Source organism: Tasmannia lanceolata, unplaced genomic scaffold, assembly GCF_043159265.1.
Source record: "Tasmannia lanceolata isolate RefF3 unplaced genomic scaffold, GAP_Taslan_0.1 ptg000015l, whole genome shotgun sequence".
NCBI lineage: Eukaryota > Viridiplantae > Streptophyta > Magnoliopsida > Canellales > Winteraceae > Tasmannia > Tasmannia lanceolata.
The window spans coordinates 21,837,991-21,862,735 of NW_027518692.1; the positions used below are offsets into that span (position 1 = coordinate 21,837,991).

Here is a 24,745-nt window from a genome sequence, read left to right on the forward strand (position 1 = left end):
CTCCTTCTTTCCTAAAATAATTTATTTAAATAAAATTAAACAAATATGATAAGCTTCAAGATAATCTCACCTGAACAGTCCATTCATTATTGTCTTCAGAACCTAACTCAATGCTTAAGATAAGAAGAGTATTAGAAATATCAAAAGATTATGATAATTCCAATTAGTAAAAATTTCAGTGCATACAGGGGACATCAACTTGTGCAGATCCAAGCACGAAGCGGTGAGCCACAAAACATAAAGACGAGCTCCAAGTAACCTTATCATTGCCCAGAGAAGGGTTCTTTTAAAAAAAATGGTTAAAAGAAATCCAAAAGGTTGGGTAGGCCTACTAAACAAAAGAGGGGAGCGCTACTTGGATTGAGCGAGTCCCCTAAAGATGGGCTTGGGCTATCGCCTTCATCGCCCTCATCTTAAGATCTTAATACCTCCGTTTCAGGTTTATCAACAGCAATGGAACCTTACTACCATTCTCTACTAAATGGAGACAAATTAGTGCTAGACAGGTGGCAAGACACGCTCGGGCAATGATTCAATGAAATAAGAGATTCTCTTAACAAAAAGCAAAATAAAAAGTTCTCATCATATAACTTCTATTTAAGAGAGTAACTCTTATAATGATAGTACCATTAGCTAACAACTAATATCTATGCTACACCATTTAAATGGCAGCATTATCAACCCCATACCTATTTCAATATACACAATCCAACAACCCATGCATAATTTCCCAAGCCAAATTTTACTATTGGAACTTAAAGAGAAATCAGGCCAGACTCTATCAACAGTAAAGTGTAAGCCTGAACTGAACTCGAGAATTACTAGCAGATACTGTCTGTCAAAAGTAAAGTACGAATATAGTAGCCAAAACCATAGTGAAATATAGACTACACCAACTCAAAGTGAGATGGTGGCTGCCAAATGACAAAGTGAAATGGACGAGCACAGAGAAGAATCTTCGCTCATAGCAGCTTCAATGCACCAACAACAAAGCTAAATTTTTTTGCGACTCCATGGATTTACGAGGAGCTTAACATGTCATCAGATGAAATCAGCAAATAAAGGGATAATAGAGAGATTGTAACCTGAATATGCTATCATTCCAGATCGAAATCAAAATCAACATAAATTATTTGCAATTGTAGGAAACCATAATAGATCTTGAAAAGATTGGCATAATTCTCAACTAAAATTATGATCGTGCATCATTAAATGAATTATCACATGAATATCATAAACTATCAAGAGCTGAATCATACGAAATTAAAATTTGAGATCCAAATCAAAATTTCTACAGCTATGACAATTCAGGGGAATCTCAAAGGAAATGATCTTCTTCTCTTATTCATACCTTGAGCTAATGAGGAAATGTAACTAGCAAATTCAAGCTGCGAAAATGAATCTGCTTCATCATCTGAAATTTCTTTTACCTCTGTGAATATCCAAGCCCCTTTTTTCTGCAAAGGGATTATGCCCAGATCTGCTCATGATCCTTGGAATTTCTGATCCTCTTACGCAAATCTTAAACTAAAACCCATCAGATCTAAAATTTTGCCCGGAGTTAATGTCGGAGATGAGATAACGACCAGAGAGGATGGAGGATTTCGGCAAAAATTATCGGAATCAAAGGGTATTCGGGACGGATCTGAGGAGAAAAAGGGTAGATCTAGGATTTAAAACAGATAGAAGCTCTCATGGCTTAAACTAGGGTTTGAGAAGAGAATAAGGCTGAGAATAAGGTAAGAGGAGAGGGCTATAGCTTAAATATCTGCCGATCGGAAGCTAGAATCAAACTCCGGCCCGGTTCCGACGGAACCTTGCCGGAGAAGATGATCCAAAACAAAAGAAGAAAAGAAAACCCTCCCTCGTTCTTTCTTTCTCTCTCTCTCTCTCTCTTCTTAGATCAAAGATCTCAGATCTGAGATTTCGCAGGGATGTGATCGGAGCTCCGGCACCGTTGCCGGAGGAGAAGAAAACCCTCCCTCTCTCTCTGCAATCTCTCTCTCTCTCTCTCTCTCTCTCTCTCTCTCTCTCTCTCTCTCTCTCTCTCTCTCTCTCCGTAAAAACCGAGAAAATGAGCTCCTCCCCCTCTCTGCTCTTCGTATATTTTTTTTTATATTAAAAATTTGAATGCTGATATCCGCACTACCCATTTGATGGGCGCACAAATGTTGATGGGCGCGCGAATCAAGCGCGGCCAGGACGGGATTATGTACCCCCCCTTCTTCATATAAATGATATATTTAACTCCCTCTTTCTCACGGACAACCCCCTTCTGGTCCGCATTGCGCCCCCTGTCTTGGCTTGTTCGGCAGGCAAACGCACTCGGATCATGATGAAATTTTATGGGGATCTTAGTGAGACCTTAAGCTACTCCAAGGTTCAATTTGGAACCCCAGCTCACTGATTTGACGAGGTTTTGCACAATCGGCACGAACTTGGGTCCGGTCAAAATGGGGTGTCTACACACTCACATACAGTAACAGTGGGTGCGTGGGTTTTCACTTTTAACTTTTAACTAACAATAGAAAAAAATGTACATACTATAACTTATGTAAGTCGGGTCGGGTCGGGTCGGGTCGGGCCCCTTCAAACCCTGTTCGACCCAAGATTCATGCGGGCTTTTGAATGCTAAACCCGGCTCGACCCGAAACCCATGAAACCTGAACCCAACCCAGGGTATTTTCGGGTCGGGTCGATGCGGGTCGGGTAAAACCCGGCTCAAGTTGCAGCCCTATCTATAAATATAGGTGATTAGAGATCTCATTTGGGGGATTTTTTTCATTCGTTAGGGTTTTTCTTGTAATCTTAGGGAGGGAGAGGGAGAGGGAGAGGGAGAGTAAAGCTATCATTTTTTTTTTTTATCATCTCCTCTACTAATTTCCACCAGCCATTGATTCTAGCACCACAAAATCTCCATTATCCTGTTTAGCTATCTCTATTGCTAAATTCCTCTCATATAATCATCATCGTTTATGAAATTCTAGCAAGGTCTTCCTATTGGCCTCCTTGTCACTGGTTTCACTATTGAAGAGTCTTTAATTACGACAGACCCTTGCAATTCGGGCCGCTCACCGGAATCCGGCGATTACTTGCAACACAAATCCGACCTTTCTACATCTGGCGAGCTTCATCATCTCTGGAAATAATCTAAATCTTCTCTTAGTTAGAGATTAGAAGGAGCTGCAATTCAGGAGGAAATTTGCATCGTTTGATGGGAAGAGGTTTTTGGAAGCTGCTTGTGAGTTTAAAAGATTTCACTATATCAGGGAATGAGAGATCGAGTTGCATAAAGAGGACATAGTCATCTCAGATCCGCGAAGAAACAAGATCTGTGATTCAAATTCCCTTTTGAAGCAATATCAAAAGGGAACAGGAAATAAAGAGAGTGAAAGTTGCAGACAAAGGAGACTTCAATTTCCATCTTCGAAAAGGGTAAAAAGGGCATTGGCGACAGGTTTGAGAAGGAAGCGTGGCTCATTCCAGGCTGTCAATGATTTTAAATTTCTTAGCATTCCAAAGAAAATCTGAAAGTACATCAGCTTTTGAAGATGAAACCCTCATGGCATATATTGCATTATATGTTATTAAACAAATGGTTCATTACTTTCTTTTTCTTTTTCTTTTTTTTTTTTGGGGGGGGGTGGGGAGGGGATCCATTCAGCTCACTTGTATCTAGCTAAGAAATTTCTTTCAGAGCCTCAAATATTTTAGAGTGAGATTAAGTCTCCTTCACACCCTGATTGAAGATGCATACTTGAAGGTGGAGAACAGAGCAATCGAATCGCATCCTTCTTTACTTATTATAGAAATGATCCAGAGGACAAACAGTTCAGAATCTTCTGATGGCCATTGAAGAGGAAGTTGACTGATATGAGGATATGGTGTCATGAAGTAAGAAATGGTCATGCATATTTTAATCAACCGGATGAGCTGGACAATGAAGAGTTCTCAAATTCAATAGCAGATGCTCTGCTATCGTCAGATTGCTTACTACTATCCCATGAGTCAGTTTTGAGCATGTCATTTCAAATGAATTCTGAGGATACACATTCAAGGATGCATGATATAATCATAGTTGTGAACGCACAGAATTTTGACAAAGAAACGTTAATATCTCGGAGAAGCTCGTACCAAAAGATTCTTGCAATGGAGAAAGGAAGGGTGCAAGTTGTTGAACGAGAGTTCAATTTGCCCATGGACCTTATTTTCAATGCTGCAACTTGCCCAGTATGATATGATGCTAAAAACATTGGGGCCGATGCTACAGCCAAGGACAGAGCTTATTCATCCATAGCTGGGTACATGGAGAATATTGCCACCAATATCTTGATGTCACTGAGTTTTGCTTTCATTAGTTGCGTGCTGGTTTTTGTGGAAGAAAGCAACTTCCTTGTTGCCATAATGGAATCATCAGATGGAACTCCTACACCCAATGTAACTGTAGAGGAAATGGATCCAAATGAAGTCATATATGCGGATAGACTAACAAAAATCGAGGGAATTTTGTCAGGGGAAACCTAGGTACAGTTGACGTTGCAATTTTTATTTAGCCATAACAGGTCTGATCTTCTGATTCTAAAGATGATAAAGCGGTCTATTGAAATGAGAAACTGTGTCTGCCACAGTGCAACTGTATATGCCAATGCAATAATGCACGCTGGAACAACCGTGGATACATTTCTTAGGGACAATCTCAACTGGCTAAGCAGAGTCACAAATTGGTCTAAATTTAGCGCTACTGCCGGGTTGGGTGTTATTCATTAAGGCCACCTTCAACAAGGCAGACCTCTGATGGCACCTTACCTGCCTCAGAGTGGTGCTGGTGGTTGTGGAAGTTCGTACTCGGAAGGTGGTGCTCTTTACCCTTTAGGTCTGATTCATGTTAACCATGGTGAAGGCATCAAATAATTCCTTCGCGAAAGCCTATGCAGTACAAGTGTTGAGGTTATTCAACAGGGAACATCCTTGGGTTTTGGTTTGGTAGTTCTTGGAACTGCCAATGAGGAGATATATGATGATGTCAAGAGTGTTCTTTATATAGATAGTGCCGTTGCCAGGGAAGCTGCAGGTATCAATATGGGTTTAATAATGGTTGGAACTACCAGCAAGAAGGCTAGTGAGATGCTTACTTATGCACATGACACACAACATGAAAAAATCATCAAGGGATTATCGCTAGGGATTGCACTTACAATGTATGGAAGGGAAGAAGAGGCCGACACATTAATTGAGCAAATGACTCGTGATCAAGGTCCGATAATACGTTATGGAGATGTGAGTGATGATGTAAGGCGCTAACTGAAGAAAATGGTTCTTGATAAGCATGAGGATACACTGAGCAAGATGGGTGCAATTTTGGCGTCTGGTATTCTTGATGCTGGTGAAAGGAATGTGACAACCAGGCTGCTCTCTAAAACTAAGCATGATTAGATAACTACAGTTGTTGGGATTGCAGTATTCAATCAGTTTTGGTATTGGTACCCCTTATCTATTTTATAGGCCTCGCCTTCTCTTCTACTGCCTTGATTGGACTCAACTACGATCTAAAAGTTCCAAGATTTGAGTTCTTATCACATGCCAAACCATCCCTGTTTGAGTATCCTCGCCCTATAACTACACCAACTACAACATCAACAGTTAAGATTCCTACTGCCATTTTATCAACATCTGCAAAAGCCAAATCTAGGGCTAAGAAGGAGGCAGATCAGAAGGTGTGCACGTAAAAATTATCCAATGAAGGTGCTTCAATTGGTTCGAGTTCAGGGAAGGGCCCTAAGTCCACTGAAAAGGAGAGTGAATCCATACAGGTGGATACCCCATCAGAAAAGAAAGTGGAAGCTGAACTATCTTTTGAAATTCTGACAAACCCAAGTAGGGTGGTTCCTGCTCAAGAGAAGTTTATCAAGTTTTTAGAGGAAAGCAGGTACGTGCCCGTGAAATCCACCCCATTTGGGTTTGTTATCTTAAAGGATCTGCAGCCCACCGAACCAGAGGTACTGGCTCTCACAGATGCACCCTTTTCTATGGTCTCACCTGCAGGAGGTGGATCGACTATGGCCCAGCAGGGAGCGGCCTCGGCCATGGCCGTGGATGAGGAGCCTCATCCACCATAGCTCTTTGAGTACACCTCATGATTGGTGGGTTTGAAATTTCAATAGGTACATTTATTTTTTTGGGTTCTTCTAGGAAAAATGGAGATGAAGGTGTTAGCCCAAGCCCATCCTTAAGAGACTTGCTCGGTCTTAGTAGTACTCTTTTTTTTTAGAAAACTTTCGTAGTCTTTTAGTTATCCTTAGACATAGGTTCTCTTATTCATTGTAAGGGCAATGAAAGAGTCATCTAGAGCCCCCTTTAAGAGACAAGTTTTGTCTCATTTAGAGAGTGTACCCATAGAAGGCTTGCTTAGTCTCATTTAAAGAATTACCTCTTTAGTTGAAGACTAACTTCTGTTAGTTGCCTATACCCCTCACTACAAGAAACAAGCTCTTTAGTGGCGAAAATAGTCGTCACTAAATATCTTGATGTCGTCACTAAAAGGTTTTAGTGGCGACAAATTCGCCGCCACTGAGTTGCCACTATAGATGTGTCACTAAAGATAATAGTGACGACTTTAACATATCGCCACTAATGAGATATCTTTTAGTGATAACATAATTGTGACATACGGGTGGGATCTGAGTTCACCAAATTGTGACATGTAAAATTCCGGGTCAATTTTTAGCCGAACCCGTACAGGTTGGGTGAAACACAGCCCGGCCCACCCATTTGCCAGGTCTATCTAAGATCTAGTTAGTCTACTAATCTACAAATGTACACTAAGTTTGCAAATGAAGATCATTCTGTCCTAATAGATCTTCTACCTTTTCTTTCTTTTTTCGTTATAGCATGTCCATTTGGAATGGAATCAAGACCATATTGGTCACCTAATGAAGACCAACGGTCTTACATGTACATATATACATCGGTCTGAAGTGTTAAAGTCATAGTCATTCTCTTGTAATTGAACACACTACCCCATTGACATTATTGAATGTAATCAATTGGCGATTCTTGTCTTAACCGTCCATTCATAGGCAATTTGAAGATGGCTAGAATTTTTCAACTTCTGTGATTTTGGGATTGTGTGATACGGTGGGGTCTATCTTATTATTTAGTCAAAATTGTGTGCCATTGCATAGGATTAGTGACGCTGTATAAAGTGGCCACTAAATTAAATCTTTAGTGGCGACTAAAAGGTCTTGTCACTGAAATCTAATTATTAGTGGCGACCTATATTTCGCCACGGAAGAAAAGATTTTCCATTAGACCATTTTAGTGGCGACTTATGAAAGGTAGTCACTGATACTAAACACGCTAACATTTCCCATGAAAAAAATTTCCCCGCCAGCGACAAGACAGGAAGTCGCCACTAATGTTATAATTTTAGTGGCGACTTTTATTTGTCGCCACTACAAACTAGTTATTAGTGGCAAATACCAGGTCGCCACTAAATTAAATCTTTAATGGCGACTAAAAACTCTTGTCACTAAAATCTAATTATTAGTGGCAACTTATATTTCGCCATTGAAGAAAGACCATTATAGTGGCGACTTCTGAAAAGTCGTCACTGATATTATTCCCGCCAACATTTCCCGCGGAAACTTTTCCCCATCAACGGATAAAGTGGCGAGATGTTTAGTGACAAGACAAATGTTGTCGCTATACTTAGGCAATTACGTACGGTTAGTGACAAGATATAAAGTTGGCACTATCTTATAAGCTTTTGTGACAAATTTTTTTTAATTAGCGACAAGAAAGAAAGTTGCCACTAATGTTTTAATTTTAGTGGTGACTTTTATTTTTCGTCACTAAAACTTGTCATTAGTGGCGAAATGCAGGTCGCCACTAAAAATATCGCCACTAATTGCCCAATTTCTTGTAGTGCCTACTAATCATTGCAAGGGCAATGATATGGATACTTGGAGCCCACCTTTGTGTCTAGGAAACTTGCTCAGTCTCACTAGCAGCCATATTTATCTCCTCTTCTTCTAGAAAGAGTCTTTGACTTATTTATCCCCATGTTTTGGTAGCGTTATTAGCGAGTCTTTGACTTATTTGCACCTCCTCTAAGAGTTGTTAGATGTGTTTTGGTCTACTTGCACTCCCTCCTTAGTGATGTCAGTTATGAGTTTATCCTTTAGTGTTGTTGTCACTCCTCTTGGTTAGAGATTAGCTCAGTGTTGTTATAGTTTTACCTACTTGGGATCTTATCTTTTCATGTTCTTTGGACACTAGTTTACTCATTTTGGGATCATTTCACTTTTAGTGAGTTTACTTATTTAGGGTTTGGCCCTAGTGTGTTGTTTTGCATGCCCCTTTAAGGGTGAAAACATTTTAAAAATCTAAAAATACTTGAACATTTTAAAAATCCAAAAACATTGAAGCATTTTAAAATTCAAAAACAATAGAAATTTGAAACTCAAAAACATTTGAAATTTAAAATTCAAAAACAATAGAAATTTGAAACTCAAAAACATTTGAAATTTAAAATTCAAAAACAATAGAAATTTGAAACTCAAAAACATTTGAAATTCAAAATTAAAAAACATTTGAAATATTTGAAAAGTCAAAAATTTTAGGAGCGTACTAGGAAAATTTGTTTCCGAACTACGTTGGCTTGATCCCCTCCCACGGGGTACGTAGGCAGCTTGGAATCTTTGTCTTAAGTCCAGTCACCATTTTGTAAATATTTCTCACCATTTTATAAATAAATAAACCAAAAATCCTTAAAAATCATTAATAAATTCAAAACCCTAAAAAATGTGAAAAACTCTTAAAAAAATGAAATGTTTTCGAAAAGATCTTCCCCTTCGATTCTAAGATGGTGTGACAGGAGGTTTAGATTGTCTAGAGTCTTGTTTGGTCGTGTTTGCTGTGTCTTGTCATGTGAATGTCCTTAGAGTTAGGAGGCTTCGAGTCATGGTCTGTTAGACACTTAGTCGAGCCGATGGGTAGATTAGGATGCACTTAGTTAGCCCACTTTCTAGGGTCTCAGCTTAATTGCACATAAGATGTAGTGCTCACCTACATTAGACTAGGTTGACTTGCGTTAGCTTAGGACCATATAGGCGTGTCAAAAATACTTAAACAACTTAAACATGAGTCGAGTTGTGTCGTTGTGCGTCTAGTGTGGCCTAGGCACATTTAGGCATCGTAGCTTAGAATAGGCCACCGAACTACGTTGACTCTGATTCTTCCTGAGGCCGTGATACGTAGATCAGTCGGGATGGCCATCCTGGTCCGAGTCAAATTTCACATTAGAGTCTAGGGTTTGTCGTGTCGTATCGTATGTAGTGTCGAGTCGTGTTGTGTGTTTTTATTGTGTTTTCTTACTTTCCTGTACATACCTTATACCTTTAGTTGTAGCATGCATGTCGTGTCGTATCGTATGTAGTGTCGAGTCATGTTGTGTGTTTTTATTGTGTTTTCGTACTTTCCTGTACATACCTTATACCTTTAGTTGTAGCATGCATGTGTTTGCCCACCAGAACTTAGACATCAATTAGGCATGACATTCATAACCTAGTTATGCTCAGGTGACACTTCTTTCATTTATTTTGTATGTGCTTATTTTACCCATTTCCGGGTCATGCATGTTTAGGTAGACGTTTTCTCGGGGATGCCCATTTCCATATCAAATGATTTTCGCCCAAAACTCTTCAAAGTTAATAAAATATGGCATAAGAGACTGAGTGCTTGCATTCGGGCGGATGGGGGTGCTCTTCGGACCTTCCTCATTCGTAATCAGGCACGAACCCATATATATTTCTGATTATCCATTGCACAGAGGATTTGTTTTTGGGTTCCATGGCCTATCCATGGATGGCGACTCTGAGTTGTTTTAAGTACGTCTTGGTTTCGAGCCTTGACTCCGGATCAAGAGGTATCTCATTTATATCGTCACTCGTGCTATGCTATGAGGGTGGCACCGTTTTGAGAGTTCCTTGGTAGAGCTCTCCTTCATGTGGAGATCCAAAAGAACCGATGGGGACTCGTTTCTCGCCGCCTCCTCAGGATCGGGGTCCACATTAATAGTGATGTTTTTGTCGACGGACGATGTCCAAAGAGTTTCCGGTGAATTTATGGACTCGTGGGGATCCTTACATCACAATGATTCTAGCTAAATGCTTTAGCTGATCTTGATTAGAGAGGGGGAGGCTTGAGAAACTAGAAGATTAAGTTCTTAGGGTGTTTTTCCATATTCTCTAAGATAAAAAAAAAAAAACTCGAAGTTGTGGGCGTGAAAATTTAGAGAAATGAAGAAAAACTGCGCGTTCTGAGAAAACCCAGAATCATGGGTTCAGTCGACCGAAGGTGATGGTAGGTTGACGAAACCCAACCGCAAGGTTTTGAAAAAAGTTTCTAGGACCTCCCCGTCGGTTGACCAAGGAGGGACCGGTTGACCAAGCCAGAAAGTTTTTTGACTTTTTCAGTTCGTGGTTGGGCTTTCAAGGGTGATTTTGGGGCACGATCTCACCCCAAGTAACTTGTATATGTACCTAAAGATTAACTTAGAGACAGTCTGATTGTAGGGTGACTGACACAATAAATCGATTTAGAGACCGGTTGTTGAGGGACTTGATCAACATCTTAGTAAGTAATTTGTATTCCTATATTGGTGTTTTCTCCATGATTTTTGTTCTTGCATATGACTCACGCTTTGCAACCCATTTTTATGGACCGCTGGAAAAACATGCTTCGAAACCTTGTATATTTGTCAGCTTCTTTTAAATCATGTTTTGGCATGTTTTATTGACATAAATTTATGTATCAAGTATGGTATGTTGTTGCACATGATTCGCAAGTTGTTCGACGCTTTTCAATGTATTCAAGATTTCCATGGAAATGTTTTGGGTCTGACGAGACCGATGTGATACGAGATGTTCACGCGTATGCAAGCCTAGCTATGTTACCGTGTCTTATTAGTAGAGATGTTTAAAGATGTATTTCACAAGCCATCTTTGAACATCTCTCTCTGTCTCAGAGAGAGAGAGAGAGAGAGAGAGAGAGAGAGAGAGAGAGAGATAACACGGCGAATCAACCAGGATATCATTTATTTTCAGTAGTCAAAGGCAAATGCACTAAAGAGATTTGATCTCCACAAATCTTCGCATAATTTTCATTAACCATAACGAGCGATTAAATAAAGTACTTACAGATGAACATAAGAGATAATGATAACTATGAAGGAAGAAAATTCCAATCTCAGTTAGCTACTAATCTATCTTAATTTGTAGACTGATCTACCCCTCTAATGATCCAAAGATCACATCTTATTAGATCTTATATTCTCTAACATGCCCCCTTAAGCATGCTCATGACTTAGTCCCATTTTCTATCAGTCTTTCTCTTACTGTGTAAACAAACTTGATGCCTTAATTGTCCCTAGAGTCACTTTTACCCGTTGAGCGACATCCGTTCCACTCGGCCTCAAGGTGGATATACTGGAATTTTTTAAAGGGGCCTTTGGAACCGATTCATACCGATCTTTGTGGACCCATGGCAGTTCCCAACGGGTTAAATATCCCCTAACGGGAACCTCTGCCAACACGCTAAGCACCATTCAAAAAAATATTTGGAAATCAAAGATGGGTATGTGATTGAAAAAATCAACATACGTTTGATATAACATAAAACTTCCCACATAAAATTTCCCAATTTGATGCACAATATAGAATATTGATAAATTGTCTGTTGAAGATATCGCCTGATAGATGTTGCCGATGTTGCAGAGGACGATGATTTATCTCTGTTGCCAGATGACTAATAGTAGTTGTTGAATATTACGTCAGTTGGAAGTAGGGGTGTGCACTACTCGGATATAACCGAAATAATTGACCGAACCTAATTCGGTCGGTCATTTTGGTTCGGTTCCTAAGTGTGTTCGGTTTCAATTATTAATTTTTAAAAAAATCGGTTTACGGTTTCGGTTTCGGTTATTGTTTTCAAAATTTCGGTTTATTCGGAGAACCGAAGTTTTGGGTTGGAAATAAACTTTTATGAACAAAGTAAATTATGCACACTTTTTTTACTTTGAAGTTTGTACAAACCCCCCCGCCCCCCCTCCTCCCCTCCCCCCCTCCCCCAACCACTAAAGACAATTAAATAATAAAAGAGTAAAAGAGACTAGTGACTAGTCAATTCAACTGTGCACGCTTTTATTTACTTTGGAGTTTGTACAACCCCAAACCACTAAAGACAATTAAATAATAAAAGAGTAGAAGAGACGGATCAATTCAACTGTGACATGTCAACATCAAGGCTCAAAAGCTCAAGGGGTGTCCCAAGTAAAAATGGGTGCATAATATAGTATTAGACTATTAGTCATTATTCCCAAGGGTTTCATTTTTCATTTTCAAAGTTTCCAAGAAGAGGAAGCACCAAGGAAGAGTTGAAGAGGAAGGAGAGGAACATGAACTTGAGAGCCTAGACTTGAGAGATCAAGGGATCAACCGACGGCTACACCCCTACCGAAACCTCTTTCGATCTGCGGTAGATTGGTCTCAATCTTTGAATCCGAAGTTCCGATTCTTTCGAAGAATCCGAGCGTTTTTTTTTTATTGTGATGCAAATCTCTGTGATCCAAAGTCCAAACGGCACCAAATCTCAGTCTTTAAAGTCTACAATTCGATTTAGGGTTTCAAAGAGAGTTTGGGCGTTTGGCACTTTGGCTAAGAACACTTTGGCTAAGAAAGAGAAAGACGGTTTGACCATTGGAGAGGTTCTATTATTAGGGTTTCGAGGAGAAACCAAGAGAAGAAGGGGATTTTTTTTTTGCAGCTGTAACCAAGGTTTAAAATTTTGGTTTCGGTACCGGTTTCGGACCTTGAAATTTTGAAATTTCGGTCGAAATCTGGTACAAAAATCGAAACCCATATTTTATTCAATATTAAATTTCGGTAATTTCGGTCGAAATTTAGGTTAAATATGAAATTAATATTTAAAAAAACAGATTTTTTGGGTCAAATTTCGAAAATTCCGAAATTCCGAAATTTCGAATTTCGGTCGAAATTTAAAACCATAGCTGTAACTTCGTTTTGCATGGCTTTTTTGCATTTTCATCCCCAATCTATAATTATTCGCTGCTTATAACTGAACTTACAGAATAACCGATTTTAGGTTCGGTTACTGTAAATTTCGATTCGGTTTCGATTCCCTATTCTCAGGAACCGAAATTTCTCGGTTAGGTTAATTTCAGCAAAATCAGTTCGGGTATAACCGAATGCACAGTCCTACTTGGAAGATAAGCCTTAATAGGCTTGATGGGACTCTAGCCTCGAAGGGCGAGTTTTCATGGATCGATTTTAGATATCGTTCTTCAAGGATTGATTGGTTTTAGATACCTCTCAATGGGCAAATCATCACGATCGGTTTTAGTTACCAGTCCTCGTTGAATGAAACATCATGGGTCCACTTTTGATATTGTTCCTCGTGAAATTTGACTCTCTTAGACACACACCTCAAAGAATTGAGGCACTTCAACTGAGTAGAGCTCATATTTCAGATACGCACCTCAGAGAGGTATAAAGGGAATAAAAAATAAGAAAAGATGAAGAGAGGCGACAATTGGAGAATGGTGGCAGCAGTTATCAACGAGAGTAGAAATATAGAAAAGAATTTGTACATTCGTATAAAAATAGGTGCATGTATCAACTTTGTGGGCATTTTTCTTCTTCTTTTTTCTGTATAAGACAAGATGAGCGAGTGCTTTCGGAAAAAAAAAAAAGGTTTTCGTTATCAATCCATGTGAAAATCCAAGGTGGAATGGATTGAGGTGCCAACTATTTTCATAAGATAAGACAAGAAGGCTGTGTGTTGATATCAAATGAGGGGCGTGATATTTGGGTAAAGATAAAAAAAATAAGGTGAGAGAGGGTGTTTTCAACTTTGGAACTTGAGTTTACGAGATAAGACCAAAATGGGTGTTTTTAGAGAAATGGGATGGAACAATGGGAGTGTTGATAGTAAAAAGAATGGGTGTATTTTTTATCATTCTTCACATCGTGAGAGAGATTTTATGTGACTTGTCTCTTCAAACCTCATCATTACCACTCCTAATGACTTGGGAAATACAAACGACTTGGAAGAAATGAACTCTCCTTCAAATCTGCCTCTTCTCTTTAATGCTTCACAGAAACGGAAATGAAAGAGCCTCAGGAGAATCATACCCATATTGTTATTCCCTGTTTTTCATCAAAAGAAAATTTTGTTGCCTTGCCTCGCCATGGATCAGTGCCAAAGAGGTCCTTTACTTACAGGTATTGCAAAAAATTGTGAGGCTTAATTATCCCAGAAGAGAACTATCACCCGTTTTATTTTTATTTTTTTGTCCCCGAAGAGAATGTCTGAAATCTGAACAAAGATAGAAGAGATACTCAGATACCATAGAGACATGTTAATTCCATAACCAACAAAATTAAACACTAACAAAGGCATAACTATAAACACTCCAAAGAAGTAACCAAACTACATAGGCATCACTAGAAACACTCCAAAGAAGTCACCAAACACCCAATAACACATCATATCTAAGACTAAATACGCAGCTCCTCATCGTCTTCATCATCATCCACCCTAACAGTTGCACGTAGTACTACACTTTGGACACCACTTAGAACACTTGGAGGGAGACACCATACTATTCCCTAAAGCCCTACACACACAAGTACAGCGATTCGGACCCATGATCTCTTTGCTAATGGCATTGCAACAGCCCTCGTTAGGGACACCCCCTCGGCATGCAGGAATTGAAGGAGGACATTGCAAGGCTACGGGGAAAGCCACTTCTCTGGCTTCTCTGGCTTGAGTCTTAATCATCTCAATATTTAGGAACATGAGAATGAACAGGAAGTAGAAAGGGAACCATTTAGAAATGGCCATGTTGAACACAGACTCTATGTGGGTTTCTAACTCATGCCCCCTTGTCCTCTATTTAATGGTGTGAAATTCTAATGCCCCATACTTCCATGTAAAACACCCATGTGAAAAAAGCTGTGAAGTATATTCGCACTCAACTTTTGAGAGATGATATGAGTACTCCTTTGATATTTGATATTGGCACTTTTCACTTTATTGTATTGGTTGTCCATTAGCTAGTACAATTTCAGAGTGAAATTATATGGGGTTCGCGTGCGCTGCGCGGGGTACCACATGGGTGCTGTCCTTGATATTAATTTGATGTGCAAGAGAGACAAAGGAGCCGGCCTTGGTATTTGATCCCACGACAGCCTCCGGTAAAGGTGTCACTTTTTTTATAATTTTACAAGTTCTTGAATGATGATGTGCATATTTTTGTTTTTTTGTCGGTAAGCTGTGGTTTGGGTAAGTTGTGGTTTGGCTGGGACCTCTACAGACTTATTTGATACAGAGAAAGATGCTACATTCACACGCACAAGACCCCATCCCTAACTCGGAATACATGAGGGAGGGAGATCCAAACCGCAACGTAAGCCTTTGGAGAAAATATGGGAGCACAAAGAATATACATAGCGGCACACTACTCAGGATCATCGTCTTCATGCTTGTCAACAACAGCTAGATTGCTAGTACGCCGGCCACCTTTGGGACACAGGTTGGATTTGTGATCCAACTGGTTACACCTATAGCACATGATATGCTGCTCGAACTGCAACTCGTACGGATCACATCGTGGAACAAGCGTCATTGTAAAAGTAGATGGGATGTCTCCACGTCCTCTTTCTCGCGTCGAAAACGTCTGGGCAGGCTTGCTTCTCCCAAAATAAGGATTGAGAACCTCCTCTATTGCAATTGGAATCATCGTCTGTGGTGTCTCTACCATGACTTGACTTACATAAAAAGTCTTCTGAGCTCGAAACTTGAGCATGGTCTCAACTTATTACGCCATCTTCACTACCTCAAATAATGTTCAAACTGGGTGAAGAGTTACATGATCATAGATTTTTTAACGAATATCGTCGATGTAGTGTGCCACTTATTGTGTTTCGATCTCTAAAATATCAATTCTGGACGATAGTCAGTAGAACTCTTCTGTATAATCTTGCACTAATCTGCTACCTTGGTGATAATTTTAATATTGTTGGAATAGTAGCTGATCATAATCAATTGGTTGAAACTTCTCATGAAGGACTTGACTCATTCATGCCCATGTCTGGATCGATCGATGTCCCATCCTTGTACGAGAGAGTTCAAGTTACTCCCACCATACCGAATCTCCCCATTTAAACATTGATAGCCGTGAGTCTTGTCTTCTTCTCCTCAGGTACTTCCATGTAATAAAAAAAATCTCTCGACTACAAGCTAATTAAGGAAGTCTTCTATGTGAAGTTGGCCGTTAAACTCGAGCAAATCCCTTTTAATATGATAGTCGCGATCACGAACCACAGCTTGTGGAACGTGACCAGGGGCATGCCTCAGATAGATGAAGTCTTCGAATTCATCGTCGATGAAGTAATCATCATCGGAAAAATATGTAACTCTATGGCCGGGACATGGAACTTGGTGTAGAGTTTGAGAGTGTCGTCGTCGATCACCATTGTCGATATGGGGTTGCCCGCGCTCAATAGGATTCAGCCGTCCAATTGTTCTACTATTTGATTAACGATAGCTTGTAGAGCATTGAACATCTCTATCGTCATGGTCGATTGGCTTTCTCGTTCTCCGTGGGAAGCCATGGAACGTAGCAGGACTCTGATACCACCTGGTGTAGCCAGAAGCGCAAAGAACGAGTTGAGACGCCGATCGGATAAACCTTCGAATCCACAAAGTAAAATTCTATGAATCCATAAAGAACAAATAAAAACCAACACTTTCTCTCTAAAGAAGATAGGAGATTTTCTTCTAAACTCGACAAAAAATGATATGAACTGTGCAAACAACCCTTGCACATAGCTTTTATAAAATCCACTATCTCCTCTATTTATGATTAATCCAAAACACTGATGTAATCAAACAGCTATTACTAATTCCTAGCCCATGTCTAAAGGCTAGGGAAGTGATGATGGGTTTAGAGTTTAAGGTAGAGTTTGAATTTGAAATGGGTGGGTAGTGGGAAAAGATGGAGCAAACATGTGTGACTCACACATGTGACATGTGCAAGCTAGGCCAACAAACCCTTGACACAAAATTACAATATTATCCTCACTACATCTCTCAAAAGTAAAAATAAAATAAAACTAAGCTAAACAAAATTAGCTTCCAAAAGATACAGACTCTAATTTGTCACAAGTCAAGGATCTTCAGAAGGCAACAACCATACAGACTCTGTTATGAGGATAAGGTTAGTTCTGCCCATTAAGTTGTTGCTTTTTCTTGAATCTTTTGATTTTTTTTCATGTGAATATTGTTGTTCAGTTGTTCTTGTAGACGGACAATAATCACAAGCAAGATTCCTGCCACAAAGAGGTCCATGGAGCGTTTCCTGTTTCATGTTAAGGCTCTCCTTCACAACACATCAAAAGGGGGGCACATTTTGGATCGGTACATTATATTTTAATGGACCCATTATGCATTTTTACGATTGATTTCTACATGTACCGTGTCTGTAACCTGAGCATAGATTTCATGAAACAAAATTCATCATTCATGGACTCAATAGACATGTATGTGTGGACAAATATCACCATACAAGTAGACTCGCTATTTTCCTTTTCATGAAATATTTTTAAACTATCCAAACGGGCATGTTTGTACAGGCAAATGTGGAAGACCTGACACACCAACGTGCCTGTAAAGTTATTAGACATTATTGAAAATAAATATTATTATCTACATGTTAGTTCTTTTCCTGCATTAAAATTTGATATTGATATGCACTGCCTATATGATCAAGGGCAAATTCAGCTTTGCTTACCAAACATCTTACTTTAACAGGCAATCTAAAACACAAGGACTTGTTCGGTCAGGTTGTGAGCTCCCAAGTATATGCCAATGGAGATGATATCGATGAAGAAGCTCACATTTGACAGGGAGACTGATGTTGAGGAACGAGATGTACATTAACCTCTTATACATTTTCTTTTGATAATCAATGAAAATATTATTAGAAGAAAATATAATGAAGTAATGCACTTGTATATATCATCACAGGATGGGGCAGAGATCCCAATAGTCAAGTGAGGTTTTTGAGGCTTTATCTTCAACAATCTCGACATGGTGAAATGTTGTATCTAGAGTCTCGAAGTCATGGATCTCTTTGCATTCTCTGCTCTTCCAAATGAATTGTATTGAGGGGGGTCACCTTCCAATACTAGCTAGCTAGATTGTAAGCTTCGAATCACTGTTTTGAAAGGACTAGTTTCTTAATTAGAATTTGTAAAGCCCCTCCTCAAGGACTAGTTTATCTTCGAAACCCTTCTAATTGCTAATATATATTGCCTTCATCCTTTCTACAAGCACTTCCTTAACCTCTCAACAGATCATCAAACCAAATGCCTCAAAATGTTTCTCCCTAAGTGCCAAAAAAATGACCGACTGCATGGGTACTTGCTTCGGAAAATCATCACAAGGAAAGACAATTGCCCCCAAAATCTCCACTCTTTTGAGAGTGGGCAAAACTTCCAAATGTCTACGACTCATCAGTTCACTGCAGTGCCACCCACCATACCAAACAGAGAACAAAACGCATAGAATGGAAAGGGATTACCAATGAACAAGTGGTTTATTTTTACCTCTGCAACATAAACATGGATAATGTTTGAACATTGTATTAGTGGATTCTTTGGTGGTGGAGGTGAACACTAGTAAAAGATCTTTTCTGCATTCTTTTTCTTCGTAAAGAAACATAGAATATAAGGTCATAGTTTTTCTCTTGTTTTCTTATATATCAGTTATAATAATGATTTATAAACTCATGATTTGAGGTCAATCACCATAACCAGACTCATAGATATACTTTTAGCAACCAGAGGGGTTTGGGTGGGTCTCTCTAGATGAATGAAACGGCAAAGAACAAAGCCCATTACAGATTATTTATGCAATTTCTGATCTTCAAGCAAATTATAGTAGCAATTAGCAAACCCCGAAACCATGCGCTTATATGTTTGTCGTGTAGTATTTAAAGGGCTGTTAGAGGAATATTACAGTTCTCAAAAAGTTCTTAAGCCCTTTAAATACTACTAGACAAACATGGGAGCGCATATTTATCAAAACATTGGAGCGCTGAAATCCTTTCCCTAAAAAAACATACAAATTATGATGCTTGACTAAAAGGGTCAATGCACCTTAGAACATTTAGCTTCCTCTATTTCACACCACAAGACACAACAGAGAAAGATAACACCCATATATCTCTCAGACAAGAAATAAGACAACCAAAATGGAAAAAATTACAAAAAAACAATCTATGTTATAAAAAATAGACACTCTTAATGCAAAATACATTGCTCATGGCAGAATAAAACCCCAATTCATGTTTTCTGCTAAAACCAGATGAATCACGGTTGGTGCAGTCCGACGATCTTGACGATGGAGTTTTTGACAAAAGTAGTAGCTGCAACTTGATCAGCGACGGTGGGATTATGTCGATTTTGGCAAAGAGGGGCATGAATGGAGGTGTCGATGTCATCATTGAAATCGTAATTTGGATCTCTAGACAGGGTTGGCAGGCTATCTCTATGGTTATTCATCCCAGAGCCAATCCAACTATGGCGATTATAAGCTCCCATCTTTCTCTCTTCTCTCTTCTCTCTTCTCTCCTCCGTATCTTTTATCACATGATCCACTGGGATAGAATCTAAAACATGACGAAAAAGTGGAATGTGTGGTGTTGATTATGGTTGCATTGGAGGTAAGGAGAGGGGCGGTTGAGTCAATAATATGGGCCTGAGTAAATTCTTTTTCTTGTAGTTGCATGTACTTGAGGACACCGTATATAAACTCAACGAAGCAACAAATAGCAGAGAACATACGTAATAGATGCAAGTGAGTAGCCAAACATTCCATTCCAGCTTCTATTTGGCTGATCCCCTCTTCATGGAAAGAGTATATATCATCAATTGTATAGACCCCGTGAAGCACATTAATGCCGAGCTTGAGTAAGGGAGGTACTTGGCTCTCAGCTTAGTCTGCAAAGGATAAAACCAGAGATCAAGAAGGAGGAGTAGCAGTAGATGGAGAGAGAGAGAGAGAGAGAGAGAGAGAGAGAGAGAGAGTAGTTGTGTCACCTGTATAAACTAGATTGAATTGTAGAGACAGGTACCAATAGCAAGAAACAAACCAATAACGCGTTGATGACCACACTGATGGCAGTGGTGCTTCTTCTAGTTGTTCAATAAGTTCATACAAGTTGACCACGGGTGGATCTCTAGAATGTGAGGATGATCACACCACTTATGCCTATTAGGGTACCAATTGGAGAAGATCTCTCCATCTAAAACGACATATAAATAAGAGAAATAGAAAGGATTTGATGCTGCCTTAAATCTAATCCGAGAAGATTCGCAAGGTGCTAAGCAAAGCCTTTCCACCATTTGCCTCCATCTTCTTCCAAATAGATTATATACTGCACTATCTAGTTAGAATGGGTGGCAATCTTTGTAGTCATTCATATGGGTGGTGATCTTTCTGTTTCTCTTATTTATACTTTGTAGAGAGATATCCTCCAATTAGGACCCTAATAGGCCTCCAATTAGGACCCTAATAGGCACAAGTGGTGCGATGATCCTCAGATTCTAGAAGGGCGGTGAGATCCACCTGTGGTCAACTTTTATCAAATTATTGGAAAACCAAAATTAGTACCACCCCCAGTGTGGTCAACAACACGTTATTGGTTCGTTACTTGCTATTGGTACATGTCTCTTTAATTCAATCTCGTTGATTATACATGTGACACAACTATTCTCTCTCCATCTTCTTCTACTACTCCTACTACTCCTTGATCTCTGCTTTATCGTTTGCAAACAAAGCTAAGCGCCAAGTACCCCTTACTCAAGCTCGGTATTAATGTGCTTCATAGGGTCTATACAATCGGTGACTTATGTACTTTCTATGGAGAAGGAATCGGCTAAATATGGAAGCTGAGATGGAATGTTAGCCTACTCACTTGCGTCTATTATGTACCTTCTCTGCTTTTTGTTACTCTGCTTTCTGCTCTTTGTTGCTTCATTAAGTTTATCTATGGTTTCCCCGGGTACATGCAACTATACGAAAACGATTTTGAGGTAAAGAAATTTTTTGACTTGACAACCCCTTTCCTTACCTCTTGGTCTAGATCCTCTAGCTACTCATCCAGTTCCTCCCCCTCATAGTCCTCATCATCATCATCACTCTCCTCCTACACTCCTGCTCTGGATGGAAGGAGGGATTCCCGATCTCGTCAAGATATCGCACCAATGTCTAGATGTCGTGTGTAAAGGAAAGAGAGACAGACGCGAAGTCAAAGACAATTCATTCATTCATATCCCACTACCTTCTACAAGGGCATATCCTCTACTGTATGATTGATCGAACTTGAAACTAGCCCATTGAGCTAATTGGGGCTTGTAACATTTTACTTTGGTCATTTTGAATTGTATCATTGATAGAGTTGATCTCAACCTCCCTCCGTTCGTAAGTTGCTAGTTTGTTGCTACCCATTACTTGTGAGGTATCAGGTAACAAGACTGGGTTTGGAGCGAGCCGCTCGGGAATGGGTCCATATGTGCGTTCAGGAGGAGGAGGACATCGACTCGATCACAACTCTTTCTTCATCAGGGAGTTGCTGCTCTTTGAATGTCAACAGCTTGTTGATTCCTTGCGAGAAGAAAATGTTAGTTGATGCCACCATCAGACATACTCCAAGTCCATCTTGCCTTCTCCGTCGTTCGGCATTATCACGAAAGCAGCCCCGGTGCCCTTTCTCATCATATGTGCCCAGTACCTCACCAGTCCCGAAAGATGAAAGATGACACGCCCGATGACGTGACCGGGTGCCAGAATGGATTGGTCAAAACCAAATTGTCTTGCAAACCGGTGGGGATTGTACGGTTCAGTCATCTCATTGAATCTTTGAACCAACACATCTCCTCATTCTGAATAACTTCATCAGGAGGAGGGCAGATATCACGAGGATATAGCTTGTGTTGAAGCATTGAGATAAGCTTACATATTAAGTCATGACTGAGGACATTATTTAGTCCCACCACAACTCAATTGGTAAGCCTGCTTTCTGGTTAACGTACAAAGAGAAGACTGTACTTGTCGATAGATTCTATTCATATGGTGAAATGCGACTGGTTTCCCCTTCTCTCGATCCGGCATCAACTTGCTCCGGTTTACGAAAAAATAGAGTCTGTAAGGGGGTGCTGCTGGACCCGTTTCAAGGTCGACTCGACTTCCCAAGACTGCCTGATCACTCAGAGCTTTCTTATGGATTTCTTGGGCTGACAGTTCTTATGCAATCCTTCCCTTCGTCAATCCATCCTGGGCGTCAGCAGGGAGCAAATCCTAAAGAACTCTCTTTCTTTCTATGATAGAAATGAATAATTTCCCTCTTTCCTTTGGAGGCGGAAGAAGTAGTGCCGTCCCTTCAAGACCACTCATCGATCTCAATTTCTCTCCCATAATGGAAAACCTTGAGGAGCTTCCGCCAATTATCAACAATCAATGCTCTAAAGAAAAGATCCAGAAACTCAGCCTATCTCCGCACCTCTCTGTCAACTCTCTCTCTCTCTCTCGCTAGAAATTGGCAAGAAAGAAATTAGAAATGCAATGCTGCAAACTCAAAATCACCAAAGAGGAAGAACAAATTCTTACCAGCTCAGCAATCGTATACTCCTAATCGGAGATAGTATCCGGCACCCCTGCTATCTGCTCCCATGCCTCTGCCAACTGATCCTCCGCGGCCTTTGCTCTTGCCTCGACCGCAGAAGTCTGGGATGCCGACTCCAGAACTCATGCATCCAACTCTGCCTCCAGGCGTGCTCGCTGAAATTCAAAGCCAGAAGTGAGAAATCAAGCCTGGAAGTCAATAGAAATTCAGGAACAAGGGGCATACCTCTTGAATCCCCTGAGCCACCAGAGCTTTCAGAGCCCAAATCATAAACAGCAAGATATTTTCTTTTTAACGTGGGATCGGCACAAGAGAAATGAAAATGAGATTACAAATACGGAAAATGTAAAGAGGAAAATCATACAAAGGAAAAAAACTTAAATAACCACCACTCTGGCCTTCGTCGTGTTTCAGAATGATTATATTTCTAAGTAGCATCTTATTCTTTCAGTTTCCGTTATCTATAAATCACACATAATGATGGAGGAGAAATGATATTTACTTGTCTTCTGCTAAGAGCTTAACGGAATTTCCACCTTCGTTTGATTCACATCAAAACAAGACAGGGAGAAAGCTTGGCGGCTGATAAATTCGCCCCCTACCAGTCACCCTCTTTAACGTCCCTGCCACCCAAAGCGTTAAAGTTTCATCGAAGTAACTAATTACCCTAGGGGGCGTTTGGATACGTGGATTTTAGAATCATGTTTTATTTTGAAAACAGTGCAAAAAAGTTCATGATTAAGCTGAAGTAAGAAGTCTAGGTTTTAGAAATCTCTCCTGCATCATGAGATTTTTAAAACCTAGAAACATGGGATGATCTCCTGCTCTCTTGATGTCAGGAAGAAGGGTGAGAAATCAGAAAACAACGGCTGGTCTCTTTCTTCTCTCATATCACATCTACAATTTTGAGGAAATCCAAGAATCTAAAATCCGCGTATCCAAAAGGCCCCTAAAACTCCCTCCTCCACACCCATTTAACATCCTTGAATCGACTACTCTCATCTACTTTTGGTTCACACCATATATACTTTGAAGAAGATTCACTCATCTTCACAAACTCGTGATGCTCTATAATGAGCAATGCCTCCCCGAGTTCTTTCATTCTTGAACTTGCAATCGTTCCATAGTGTTTTCACCAAGTCTTGTAAAATGAAAAGCAAAATAACACATTTTAGTTCCCAACTTCAGAAGGGGCTAAAAAACTGCATTTAAACATGAATCTATAATAGATTAATGTATATCTTATACCATCTACGTGATTGTTGCGACATAGATGGTGAATCTCGTTTGCCTAAGCACGAGCGTTCGTTTTCCCAGCTTTTAAATGGCAATAGAGGTCCTGAACATTTCACTTTCCCTTGCCCTTTATCCAATGTAAATCCAATCAACTAATTATTTTTTTATTGCAAAGTTGGGCCCACCAATTTACTCATCGTGTTTTGATTGTTTGGCGCCACCATCTCCAACCAAACTAGGCATAGGTTATGGCTTATGGGATAGGCCCATCATTTTGATGCATCTTTGATGGGTGTGAACCACCATCTCGACCCAAACCCATGCATTTGGTGAGGCCCACTGTTTTGCAACTCATGTTTTGACGGGGTTGGGTACATCGATTTACACCCGTGCTATGGTGGGCCCACCATATTACATCTCATGCATACATGGGTGGGGCCGTTTACACCTCTTCTTTTATGAGGTGGGCCACCATCTCCACCCAAACTGTGCACAGGGCCCACCATTTCGCACCTTATGTTTTGATAGTCGGGTCCCATCATCTCTGACCAAAACCATGCATAAGGTGGGGCCTACAATTTTGCACCTCATGTTTGATAGGGTGGAACCACCAATTTATGCCCATTATAAAATAGGGAAGTGATAAATCCACCCATTTTGATTACTTGGGACACCCAACAGCAATGTATCAATGACTGCAGAGGGGCTGGTGTACTTGACGTCAGAAGGATTCAATGGGGC

General features: G+C 40.0%; 1 pseudogene; it reads left to right on the forward strand.

Moving 5' to 3' along the window:
* The first annotated feature begins 3,678 nt into the window (after positions 1-3,678).
* On the forward strand, positions 3,679-7,041 carry LOC143845909 (26S proteasome non-ATPase regulatory subunit 1 homolog A pseudogene; annotated as a pseudogene).
* The last annotated feature ends 17,704 nt before the right edge of the window (positions 7,042-24,745 follow it).